A 12512-nucleotide genomic window follows, 5' to 3' on the forward strand; every position below is an offset into this window, starting at 1 on the left:
CGGTATACATGAGAGGTCCTTGTCGTGTACAAATCGTTCCTGGCTGCCATTTCTCAGTGCGGTAGTCTCGGGCCAAAACTGGTTGACCTATCTTAAAACTCCTGGTCGGCCTTTCATTCATAGTCTGAAACTGCCTGTTCTCCACATCTCTTCGGACATTTGGCTTAACCAAATCCAAGCGGCATCGTAGTCTTCGATTGAAGAACATCATGGCTGGAGTTTGGTTGGTAACCGCATGTGTCGCATTCCGGTAGGCAAACAAGAAGTTGTCCACCTTGTGTTGTAGGGGTATATCTTCATTACACATTGCCTTGATAGCCTTCTTGAATGTTTGGACAAACCTCTCGGCCAATCCATTAGTGGCTGGATGATATGGGGCAGATGTGTAATGCTTAACACCATTGTTCTTTAAGAACCTCTGGAACTCTTCAGACACAAACTGTGGTCCATTGTCAGAGCAAATCTGTTCAGGCAGCCCATTCCTGGTGAATATGGTTCGTAAGACTGTGATAGTTTTTTCCGTGGTGGTTGAGGACATTTTTATTACCTCTGGCCACTTTGAATGTGCATCCACCGCAATTAAAAACATCGAGTCCATGAAGGGACCAGCAAAATCAATGTGCACCCTTTGCCATGGAGATGAGGGCCACTCCCATGGATGCAGAGGAGCTTGTGGTGGGGCGTGTATTGATTTGTATGTGGGTTCAATGATGACACATTCATGAAAGAGAATGTCTTTTAACCTAAAGTATGTTCAACTCATTTAACAGCATTACAGGTGACACCATCTTAGAGATCCATCTAAAACGAAACTAAAACTAAACTCCCTCTCTCACATGCCCTCTGCTGGTAAGGCATAAATAATCAAACAGGCAAATGTGCTGGTAAGACATCATAATCAAACAGGCAAATACCATCACTATTTGCTGATATCATTACATCTCCCTTTCTTAAAACAAAAGTATTTTACTTTTATCTAACAACATGTTTTCTTTGTATTACACTGCATTTTAACTGTAACACTTAATGAACTTACATTATCATTATCATTATCAAAGTTAGTTAACCTTGTTTTGTGTGTTCACATGAAATATGTAAATACACTAGAACTTGAAGAATAAGATAACATTACTTCCTTCTATAACAAGAGCCCTTAAACTTGTTCAATGAGTCTCTCAGGAGGCTTTACATGTCTTGAGGATTTTCTGATTGATTGTCCTTGAATCTGAGTTGTTGCCTCAGATGATTGATTCTCAGCTGTGTGATCAGGTTGTTCAACAGTATCAGTCTTTTGACTTGCTGTGGCTGGTCCCATGAGAAGATCTCGACGATTTCTTCGCAGAACAGCACCCTCATCTGTCTGAATGGTGTATGATCTTGGTTGTACTTTACTCAGGACAGTTCCCTTCTGAATCCATATGTTTGTTTTGTCTTTGAACCTTACTTGGTCACCAGTGTGGAGTTCAGGTAGGTTTTGTGTTCCTCTGTCATAGTAGTACTTTTGCTTTTCTTTCTATTGTTCTTTGAACTTCCTCACTTTCTCCCCCTCTTTTGTTTTCAGGAGGTTCTCCGGGATGGGTAGGTTTGACCTTAGCAGACGTCCCATAAGGAGTTGGGCTGGTGACTTACCACACTCGAGCGGCGTTGTGCGGTATACAAGCATGCTCTGGTAGAAGTCAGTTCCACTGTCTTTTGCCTTGTACATCAGTCTTTTCACTGTCTGGACCGATTTTTCCACTAGTCCATTGGACTGTGGAAAGTGAGGACTTGACGTTGTGTGGACAAAGTCCCACTCTTTGGCAAAGTGTCGGAAACTTGCATTGTAAAACTGGGGTCCGTTGTCTGTGAAGACCTCGCTTGCCACGCCATGTCTGGAGAATATGGCTTTCATACATGTTATCACAGCATCTGCAGTGGTGGTGTACAGTCTACAAACCTCTGGATACAGGGAGTAATAGTCTGTGACTACAAGATAGTCCTTCCCTTGACATACGAATAGGTCAGCGCCTACCTTCTGGTAAGGTCTGTCTGGCACTGGGTGTGGCTTTAGTGGTTCTACCAGATTGCTTGCTCGATATTTCAGGCATATTGTGCAGTTTGACACCTCATTTGTCACATCTTGGTTGATTCGTGGCCAGTACATCACCTCTCGTGCTCTTTTCTTACACTTTTCGATTCCCAGATGTCCTCCATGGATCCTTTTTAGCATCTCTTTTCTCAGACTCTTTGGGATAACTATTTTACTTCCTTTGTAGATGATGTCTTCGACCTCTGATAGTTCCGCCCTGCAGTTCCAGTACTCTGCCATGTCAGGTGAGCCGTCTTGCTTCATGTTGGGCCATCCATCCAAGATGCTTTTCCTCAGTCGTCTCATTGTTTCATCTTTGTTTGTCTCAGTCTTTATGAGCTCCATTTTTGCATCTGCTATGGGCAGTGCACTTGTGATCATGTCCACGTAGGCGTTCACTTTTTCATCCATTTTGGTGTTTGCGGGCTCACTTGGGTCAACAGCTCTGGACAACGTGTCTGCTGTATACATCAGCTTACCCGGTGTGTACGCAAAATTTAGTGTATAGCGTTGCAGCCTGATCATCATTCTTTGTATTCTAAGCGGACAGCTATTTAGTGGCTTTTGGAACAATGCAATCAAGGGCTTATGGTCAGTCTCTACACTGATTGCTTGTCCTGACACAAACTGGTGAAATCTTTCACAGGCGTATGTGATGCTGAGCAGCTCCTTTTCTATTTGAGCATATCGCGTCTCCGCGTCGGTCATTGAGCGCGATGCATATGCAATAGGTTGCCAGTAGTCATATTTTTGCAGAAGAACGGCACCGAGCCCACTCTGTGATGCATCTGATGATATCTTGATGGGTCTCGCTGGGTCATAAAACCTCAGAACTGGTTCCTCTGTGAGCAGTTTCTTTAGATCGCTCCATGACTTCTCACGCTCATGATTCCATTCCCATTCTATGTTCTTTTCAGTTAGTCGTCTCAGTGGCGCCATCTTTTCTGAGAGGTTGGATATGAATTTACCCATGTAGTTGATCATTCCATTAAACCTCTGCACATCCTTTTTGCATGTGGCTTTGGCATATTCTCAATGGCGGACACCTTTCTGGGATCTGGTCTGATGCCCTCACTGCTAAGGATATCTCCCACGAATGTCAGTTCTGTCACCCCGAGCTGGCATTTCTCTCTATTCAGCTTCAGGTTTGTTTTCCTTGTTGCTTCCAGCACTTTTTTCAGTCTCTCGTCATGCTCAGTTCTCGTGGTTCCCCATACTATGATGTCATCCATTGATGTATCAACTTCCTCCAGGTGCTCATAGATCATATGGATAGTTTTGTGATACACTTCAGGAGCTGAGGCAATGCCAAATGGTAACCTTAGGAATCTGGATCTGCCAAATGGACTGTTGAACGTGCACAGTCTTGAACTTGCCTCGTCCAGTTTCATCTGCCAAAATCCTGATGATGCATCTAACTTGCTGAAATACTTTGCATTTGCAAACTGTGACATGATTTCCTCACGTGTAGGAAGCTTGAAGTGCTCTCTCTTTATTGCTCTGTTTAGATCTCTTGGATCCAGGCAAATTCTGAGCTTTCCATTCTTTTTGTCCACAACGACGAGGGAACTCACCCACTCAGTTGGCTCATCTATCTTCTGAATCACGTTCAGGCTTTCCATCCTGTCCAACTCTGCCTTCAGTTGCTTTTGAAGAGCAAACGGAACTTTTCTGCATGGATGCATGACCATTGGCATACTTTTATCTACTCTGATCGTGTGTTCTCCTGGAAGGCAGCCTAGACCCTTAAATAGGTCATTGTACTCTTTCATGAGTTCATCATAGACTGTCTCTCCTTCGCTTTCCACGAGGACTCTCTACCAGGTTCAGTCTCTCACAAGCTATTAAACCTAGTATGGCTTGCACATCCTTTGGCACCACGATTAATGCTATCGTGTGCTCTCTGTCCTTGTGTGTTACTTTGACAAAGCATCTTCCTTTCACTGGTATATCAGTACCTGAGTATCCTGTCACTTTCACTTTTATTCCATGTATCTTTGGTCTGGGTCTAATTTTCTTAAAATCAGTCTCTGATATCATATTAACTTGTGCTCCAGTATCCAATTTAAATGAAATGTGTAGATCATTCACTTTTAGTGTCAACATCCAGTCTCTTTTTTCTTTTTTGTTTTCAGACACAACATCTACATAGAACTCCTCTATCTCGCTTTCATCTACTGCATGGACCTTGCTTTGTTGCGCTTGGTTCTTACAGCAACGGGCATAATGGTTGTTTTTGTTGCAACTATTGCATGTTTTACCATATGCTGGACACTTTTTTGGTGGATGCTGTGTACCGCATCGACTACATGACTTTCGATTGCCCCTTTCATTTTTGTTCGCTGGCCACGCCTCTTTTTTCACATTGGCGCTCTTTTTGTTAAACGGTTTGTGTCCGTTCTTTCTCACTGCATCCACGTTGCAGCTACTGTCACTGAACAGTTCCTTTGCCTGCGACTTCACAGTCTCTGTAGCCCTACACAGTGCTATGGCTTTTCCCAGGTCTAGATTTTGCTCTCTTAGCAGTCTTTCCCTTAGACCATTATCTGGAATACCACACACCAGTCTGTCTTTTATCAGCGAGTCTGTCAGTCCCCCAAATTCACATGTTTTGCTTCGGTTTCTCAGTTCAGTCACATACTGATCAATAGTCTCTCCCGTTTTCTGTACACGTGAAAAATCTGTGCCTCTCTAACGTCACATTACGTTTAGGTATGCAGTAGGCCTCAAACTGTTCCATTATTTTATCCAACTTCATTTTGTCTCCATCAGCAGCGAATGTGAAGTTATTATACACCTCCAGCGCTTCATCACCCACGACATGGAAGAACACTGACGCTTTCATTTTATCACTTTTCTCGTCAGCTCCGATTGCTGATAAATACAACTCCAAACGTTGTTTGAACCTTCTCCAATTTTCAGCCACATTACCTGTCAACTGAAGCTTCGCCGGTGGGTGTAAACCTTCCATTTTTTCACTTCGTTAGCTATTCTCCAATGGTAAGTAACGATGTTCTCTTTTGGCTTGCTAATATGTGGAGAGCTGATTTAACTTCAGATTTTTCCTCTTCATCTCTTTCAATCACTTCTGACACCATGTATTGATTTGTATGTGGGTTCAATGACGACACATTCATGAAAGAGAATGTCTTTTAATCTAAAGTATGTTCAACTCATTTAACAGCATTACAGGAGACACCATCTTAGAGATCCATCTAAAATGAAACTAAAACTAAACTCCCTCTCTCACATGCCCTCTGCTGGTAAGGCATAAATAATCAAACAGGCAAATATGCTGGTAAGGCATCATAATCAAACAGGCAAATACCATCACTATTTGCTGATATCATTACAGGGCGTTTTGGACCTTCTGGCATCCTGCACAGCTCTTGGTCATCTCTTCGATTTCTCTATCGATTCCCGGACACCACACAAACGCTCTGGCTAAGTTCTTCATTTTTACCCCACCTAGATGACCCTCATGAAGCTCATAGAGCACTCTATCTGTCAACTTAGGTGGAATTACTACTCTGGATCCACACATCAAGGTTCCACTGCACACTGACAGCTGTTCTCTTCTCGGCGAGAATGCTGGCAGCAGTGGTTCACCATGTGCTGGCCATCCCTTCACCGTTAAATCATAGACCCGTGATAGTGTCGGGTCATTCCGTGTTTCCTTTTCTATGTTTGCATTCGTCACAGGGAGACATTCGACTATGGTCGAGTGGAATAACTCCATTGGATCCACTGCAAGGTCTTCTTCTTCCACCGTTGGCAACGGTAGACATGACAATCCATCAGCATTTCCATGCTGTTTAGTTCCTTTGTACTCGATGTCATATTGGTGTGCCCCTAGGAAAAGGGACCATCTCGGCAGCCGTTGTGCTGTCATTATCGGTACGCCCTTCTGAGGGTTGAAAATGGAGACAAGAGGTTGATGATCGGTTAGTAGAGTAAATTTTTGACCGTGCAGGTAGTGATTGAACTTCTTCACCCCCCACACTAGGCTGAGGGCCTCTGTCAATCTGGGCGTAGTTACGCTCGGCAGAAGTTAACGAGCGTGGCGCAAAAGCTATCGGCCTCTCTAAACCATCAAGGAATTTATGTGACAGTACCGCCCCAATGCCGTAGGGAGATGCATCACACGCCAGCCTGATTGGCAGTGCTGGGTTGTAGTGAGCCAAAACTTCCCTTGAAGTGATTAAGTCCTTACTCTTTTGAAAAGCATGCTTACAATCATCGCTCCATTTCCATGCTACCCCCGTTCGTAGCAGGGCGTTCAGTGGGTGCAGAATTGTCGACAAATTCGGCAAAAACTTATGATAGTAATTCACCAATCCGAGGAATGACCTCAGTTGTGACACATTTTCAGGCGCTGGGGCCTTAACAACCGCTTCAATTTTGTCAGGGGACTTATGTAACCCCTCTTCATCAATCACGTGGCCACAATACGATATCTGTTTCTTAAAAAATTCGCACTTGGGGCGGTTGGCTCGCAGCCCATGTTCCCGTAGTCTAGTGAGCACCTGTTCTAGGTTGTTAAGGTGTTCACTGTCATCTTCACCTGTTACAAGGATGTCGTCCCTGTTACAAGGATGTCGTCGAAGTAACACTGAGTCCCCGGAATCCCTTGCAGGACTTGTTCCATCGCCCTTTGCCATATCGCTGGAGCCGATGCCACTCCGAATACCAATCGATGATACTGGCAAAGATCTTTGTGAGTGTTTATCGTGAGATACTTCCTAGAGGATTCTTCAACCTCCATCTGCAAATATGCTTGTGCTAGGTCAATTTTTGTAAAATGCTTCCCTCCAGACAGTGAGGCGAAGATGTCTTCTAGCCTTGGAAGAGGATATTGTACTGTGTGAAGATCTGGGTTCACCGTCACCTTGAAATCCCTACAGATGCGAATCTTCCTTGGCTCTCCGGACTTATTGCTTAACGTTTTCTTCATGACAGGAACGATGGGTGTCGCCCACTCGCTCCAGTCGACCTTAGAGAACACGCCCGCCTTCTCCAGATTCTCCAGCTCTGCCTCGACGGCTGGGCGAATTGCATATGGTACCGGTCTTGCTTTGAAAAACTTTGGAACTGCATTCTCTTCTATTTTTATCGAGGCGGTTACGCCTTTAAGCGTGCCCAGTTCTTGTTGAAATACCTCTTTGGCGTTAGCTAAGATTGTTGACAATCGTCCAGGAGTGACGTCTTCATCTTTTTTACCATCCACCGTCATTGCATGAATGGAATGCCAATCTAAGTTTATCTTCCTGATCCATTCCCGTCCCAATAACGGTGGTCCACCATTTGGCAGTATGTAGAGATACAATTTCCGTATTTTCTTGCCATTGTATTCGACAGGCACCCTTATTTTTCCTCTGGGGTATACTTTTTGCCCCGTATACGTCGTCAAGACGATGGATGTCTCTCTCAAGGGTATGTGTGAAAATAGCCACTCGTAGTCTCGTCGATTCATGACGGTTAGCGCTGATCCTGTATCCAATTCCATTTTAACTTGGGACCCTGCTATCGTGAGGGTGACCCAAATGGTTCGGTGATCTTCTTTTGCGATTACATTGTGAAGTTTGAGAGAGCTTAGTCTCCTGTTCCCGGATTCACTATCGCTTGTCTGGTCTTCGGAACTACTGTCCGTCATCTTTTGTACTTTCTTGTACGGTTCCTTAGTAGCCTTTTTGTTGTCGCTGGTCTTCCTCCCAGACCTGCAAACTCGTGCAATGTGTCCCATCTTCCTGCATTGCCTACATATTTTGTCTTTGGACCAGCAGTCCTTCTGGTCATGGTTAGTTCTGCCGCAGCAATAACATTTTGCAAATCCCCGTGTCATTTCGTGGGTGCCGTATTCCTGTGGTTTTTGTTGAATTTCTGCAGCTACCCTGGCTGCTGCTTCATACGATACTGCCACGCTGAAAGCCTTATCTAGCGTCAGCTCTTTCTCCGAGAGTAACTTCTTCTGTGTTCCTTCACTCAGGAGTCCACAGACAAATTTGTCCCGTAGGGTATCTGCCAGTCCTGCTCCGAACTGGCAGTGCTTTGATAGCTTGCGTAGTTCCGTAAGATACTCAGCATTGCTCTCATCTTTGTGCCGAGTTCTCCTGTGGAATTTAAATCTTTCTGCTATCAACAGCGGTGCAGGGTTGAAGTGTTCCTGTAGGACAGCAACAATTTCGTTAAAACTCTTCGCCTTCGGTTTGGCTGGAGTAATCAGGTCCCGCAATAGGCCGTATGTTCTAGCGCCCATTAAGTTTAACAATATCGATGCCTTTTTCCCCTCTGCTATTTCGTTTGCTTTGAAATATACCTCGACTCTTTCCACATACGTGGTCCAGTCCTCTATTGTATTATCAAAAGCAGTGATACAGCCAGTCTTCGGCATCTTGCAAATCTAAAATGGCGCCTCCCGCGCTTTGCCTTCTTCCCCGATTTAACAAAATGGCGCCTCCCGCGCGTTGCCTTCTTCCCCGCTGTGGTTAGCGCTGCTTTCCACGGTTTCTTGCGCGTTAAATATTGATTCTTTTTCTTTTATTATTTTCCCGTCGTGGAGCGGACCCTCTGGGACACTTCCCTCCCTCTTCTTAGGTCCGAACGCTGCCCGGCTTCAAAGCACCGGCCGCGCCCTGTGTGCTCCACCCTCTCTCTCTCTCTTTGCTTCCCGACTCGCTGCCCGGCCCCGTTGAAAAGCCACCCGATCGAGCTCTAGCCCGCCGCAGCCCAGGAAGGATCAGTGCACTACCTGCCACCAGCCCGATTAGCTGGGAAACCACAGACCGAGGAACCAAGGCTGGCTCTGGACAGTCTCTCCTGCAAGTTTTCAATCCGACGGTTTGGAAGGCGGTTGCCCACGGTCGACGCCTGTTTCTCGAGTTTCTTTGGATTTTATTTTTATTTATTTTTTTCTTTCTTCTGGCTTCGACCTTCAATAACGTCGCCTGAGGTGCTGCCGAGTTGCAGGTAAGTTTGTTTCTTACTCGTCGCCAGTGTTACGTCCGTGAATAATTGAGACACGGACAGCAGGAGTGAACAAAATAAGTCTTTACTGGTGGAAGTCAATAGTGAAACTAAAAACACAGAGGCTCACTAGCGCCTTTTATACAGGGGTGGTCACTGCCGGTACTGCAGTCTGAAACCAGTTATTCTCTTAAAAGGTACATACACAACATTCAGAGCCATCTCATTGATTGGAAACATATAATGGGGGCTGCAATGGGTGCAAACGTTGGCCTTCTCCATTGCATTCAAAGGGCTCAGAGACGCCGTGAGAGAGTGGCAGTCATGGCCAGACGGAGAGGAGGCAACAGGCGTCGGCAAAGGAGGCCTTACCCACCCAGGGTATACCGCCAGCAGTTCTCATATCTGAACATGTCTGACGAGCAGTGTGTTCGGAGGCTGCGATTCCGAAGGGCAGTGGTCACTGAGATCTGCCACCTGCTTCGCGGAGATCTGCAGCCACATCTGAGGAGCAGGACGTCTGTGTCGGTGGCAGTGAAGGTGACGGTGTCTCTCAACTTCTGCGCCACCGGCTCCTTCCAATCCGCTACTGGGGACATTTCCAACATCTCCCAGTTTGCCGTACATTGCTGCATCCGCCAGGTGACCAATGCCCTTTTCAGAAGGAGACGTCAGTTCATCTCCTTCTCCATGGCCCTTGTCAAGCAGCAACAGCGTGCAATGGGCTTTGCAGCATTAGCGGGCTTCCCCATGGTGCAGGGCGCCATTGACTGCATGCATGTGGCTTTGCGGGCACCTCTAGAGAATGCCGAGGATTACCGCAACCGGAAGGGCTACCATTTGCTCAACGTGCAGTTGGTGTGTGACCACAGGCAGCTCATCCTAGCTGTCAATGCCCGCTTTCCAGGCAGCAGCCACGATGCCTTCATCCTGCGCCAGACTTCTGTGGCAGACATGTTCCAGGCCCAGCCTCACCCACGAGGATGGCTTCTCGGGGACAAAGGCTATCCTTTGTGCACCTGGCTGCTGACCCCGCTCCGTGCGCCCAGCACCCCTGCTGAAGAGGGGTACAATGACAGCCATCAAGCAACCAGGAACATCATTGAGCAAACAATCGGCGTCCTGAAGCAACGGTTCCGCTGTCTGGATCATTCCGGAGGAGCCCTACAGTATTCGCCTGAGCGAGTCTCCCATTTCGTGGTCGTGTGCTGCATGCTGCACAACCTGGCTATCCGCAGGACTCAGCCACTGCCACCAGTCATTGGAGGACCACCAGAGGAGGAGGAGGAGGACCAGGACCAGCACAGGAGGGAGGCAGAAAGTGCAAGGGCCGCCCATCGGCGGCTTATTGAACGTCGGTTCTAGGCGCCCTCTCAGGGAATGGCTTGTGCCAACAAGATGAATGTAGCCGCTCCACAAGCCCTCAGCCGAGCAGGGCAACCAGGACTTCCAAAAGAAAGCATGGACAGTGCGATTTAGGAACATTTATTACTTTGATACCTCTGCCCTTCCCACATAACAAACTAACGGAGAGAAGCCCCCACAAAAAACACAAATCGACCAGTCTCGGCCTTTCAAAAAACACAAATCCACCCTCCCCCTTTAAGAGCTCACCGGCGCCAGAGTGTCTGCCGTCAATCAGCAGCTCGCCGCACCTGCGCTGCATCCGCCCTCGGGGGTATCGCCCCGGGCTGCCGGCTTAGCGCCTAATGATAGTCGTGCATCGCCTGTTTTAGCGCAGCAGCAACCTCTTGGGGCGATGCCACCAAATATCGGCGAAGGTGGCGCGAAGTTGCACCGGGCGCAAACTTTAGCGGCCGCCCGGCTGTAGCGCCCCAAACGTGGCTATACAGAATTTCTGGGCCATAGAGCGTACCTACAGATATGTTATATCAAAAGAAAGCTTATCATTAGGGGAGTCTAATAGGCGTATTTACTTTTTGGTCAGAAAAAAATTGTTCAGACAGTGTACAAAAAATGTTCAAAAAAAGGACAAAATCCGCTCATTAGCGGTTGACCAATCCTACCACTCATTAGCGTTGAGTGACGTGAACGTTGACCAATCCCCCCGTCTCTCTCTATCTCCCCCCGTCTTCTCTCTCTCTCTCTCTCCCCCCGTCTCTCTCTCCCCCCCGTCTCTCTCTCTCTCCCCGTCTCTCTCTCTCCCCGTCTCTCTCTCTCTCGCCCCGTCTCTCTCTCTCTCCCCCGTCTCTCTATCTCTCTCTCCCCCGTCTCTCTATCTCTCTCTCCCCCGTCTCTCTCTCTCTCTCTCCCCCGTCTCTCTCTCCAATTTCCAATTCCAATTCCAATTCAAATGCTTTATTGGCATGAAAGTTTACAGGGAACCATATTGCCAAAGCTTACATATCAAAAAGGTACAGTTTTCCAACATTCTGTAGGTGTCAATCGATTTGACATTTGTTGGGTACATACAATATTACTTTTAAACAATATTAATTTTAAACAGTCTTTCTACTTCATTTGGTACGTTCAATATTAATTTTAAACAGTCTTACTTTTAAACAGTCCTCAGGTTGTGACATGTTGTTACATATTTGGCCCCAAGGTATGGTCTGTCTCCTTCTCCCAGGACTAATCTCAATTTTGACAGGTCATCCAATTCCTGGAAATCTGGGGTTGTTTGGCTTAGCTTGTTGAATAATATGTTTCTTGATGTGTTGAATTTTTCGCATTTTAGGAGGAAATGCATTTCTGTTTCAACCTCGCCGGCCAGACATTGATCGCATATTCTATTCTCTCTAGGCTGCCAGGATTTCTTGTATCTGCCTTTTTCAATTTCCAGTTGGTGGTCGCTTAGTCTGTACCTGGTGAGGGTCTGTCTCTGTTTTGTGTCTCTGATGGTCGTGAGGTAGTCTGCCAGTTTATAATCTCTTTTTAGGGCCCGGTAACATTCTAATCTGCTTTGGCTTTCGGTTATTTTGTTCCAATGTTCCAGGTAGGTTTCTTTGCATTGTTTAATGATTTGGTTCACTCGGATTGGTGTTTGGACGGCTGTGTTGGTCTGGGGCTGGTCAGGGTCCGGCTGAGTACTTAGTTTCAGTAGCAGCTGACTCAGGGGACTCTTTTCTGGGTTTAGCTCTTGGGTCTGAAAGGCTTTGAAATGAAGGGTGTCTGGGGAGCTAGATTTGAGGTGATTTAGGAAGTTTAGTGCTCGTTTTTGGATGTTTATTATCAGTGGGTATCTGCCTAGTTCGGCTCTGCATGCATTTGTTGGCGTTTTTCTTTGGGTGCGAAGGATGCTTCGGCAGAATTCTGCATGTAGGGCTTCTATTGTGTGTTTTTCCCATTTAGTGTAGCTTTGGTGATTTAGCGGGCCCCATACTTCACTACCGTACAGTGCAATGGGCAGGATTATGCTGTCAAATATTTTGAGCCAGATTTTGATTGGGATTTGGATGTTGTAGAATTTTCTTTTTATTGCATATAGGGCTCTTCGGGCTTTTTCTTTTAGTGCATTCAC

The sequence above is a fragment of the Somniosus microcephalus genome, chromosome 6, assembly GCF_052327205.1.
Source record: "Somniosus microcephalus isolate GS21.2 chromosome 6, FLI_Smic_1.0, whole genome shotgun sequence".
Lineage (NCBI taxonomy): Eukaryota > Metazoa > Chordata > Chondrichthyes > Squaliformes > Somniosidae > Somniosus > Somniosus microcephalus.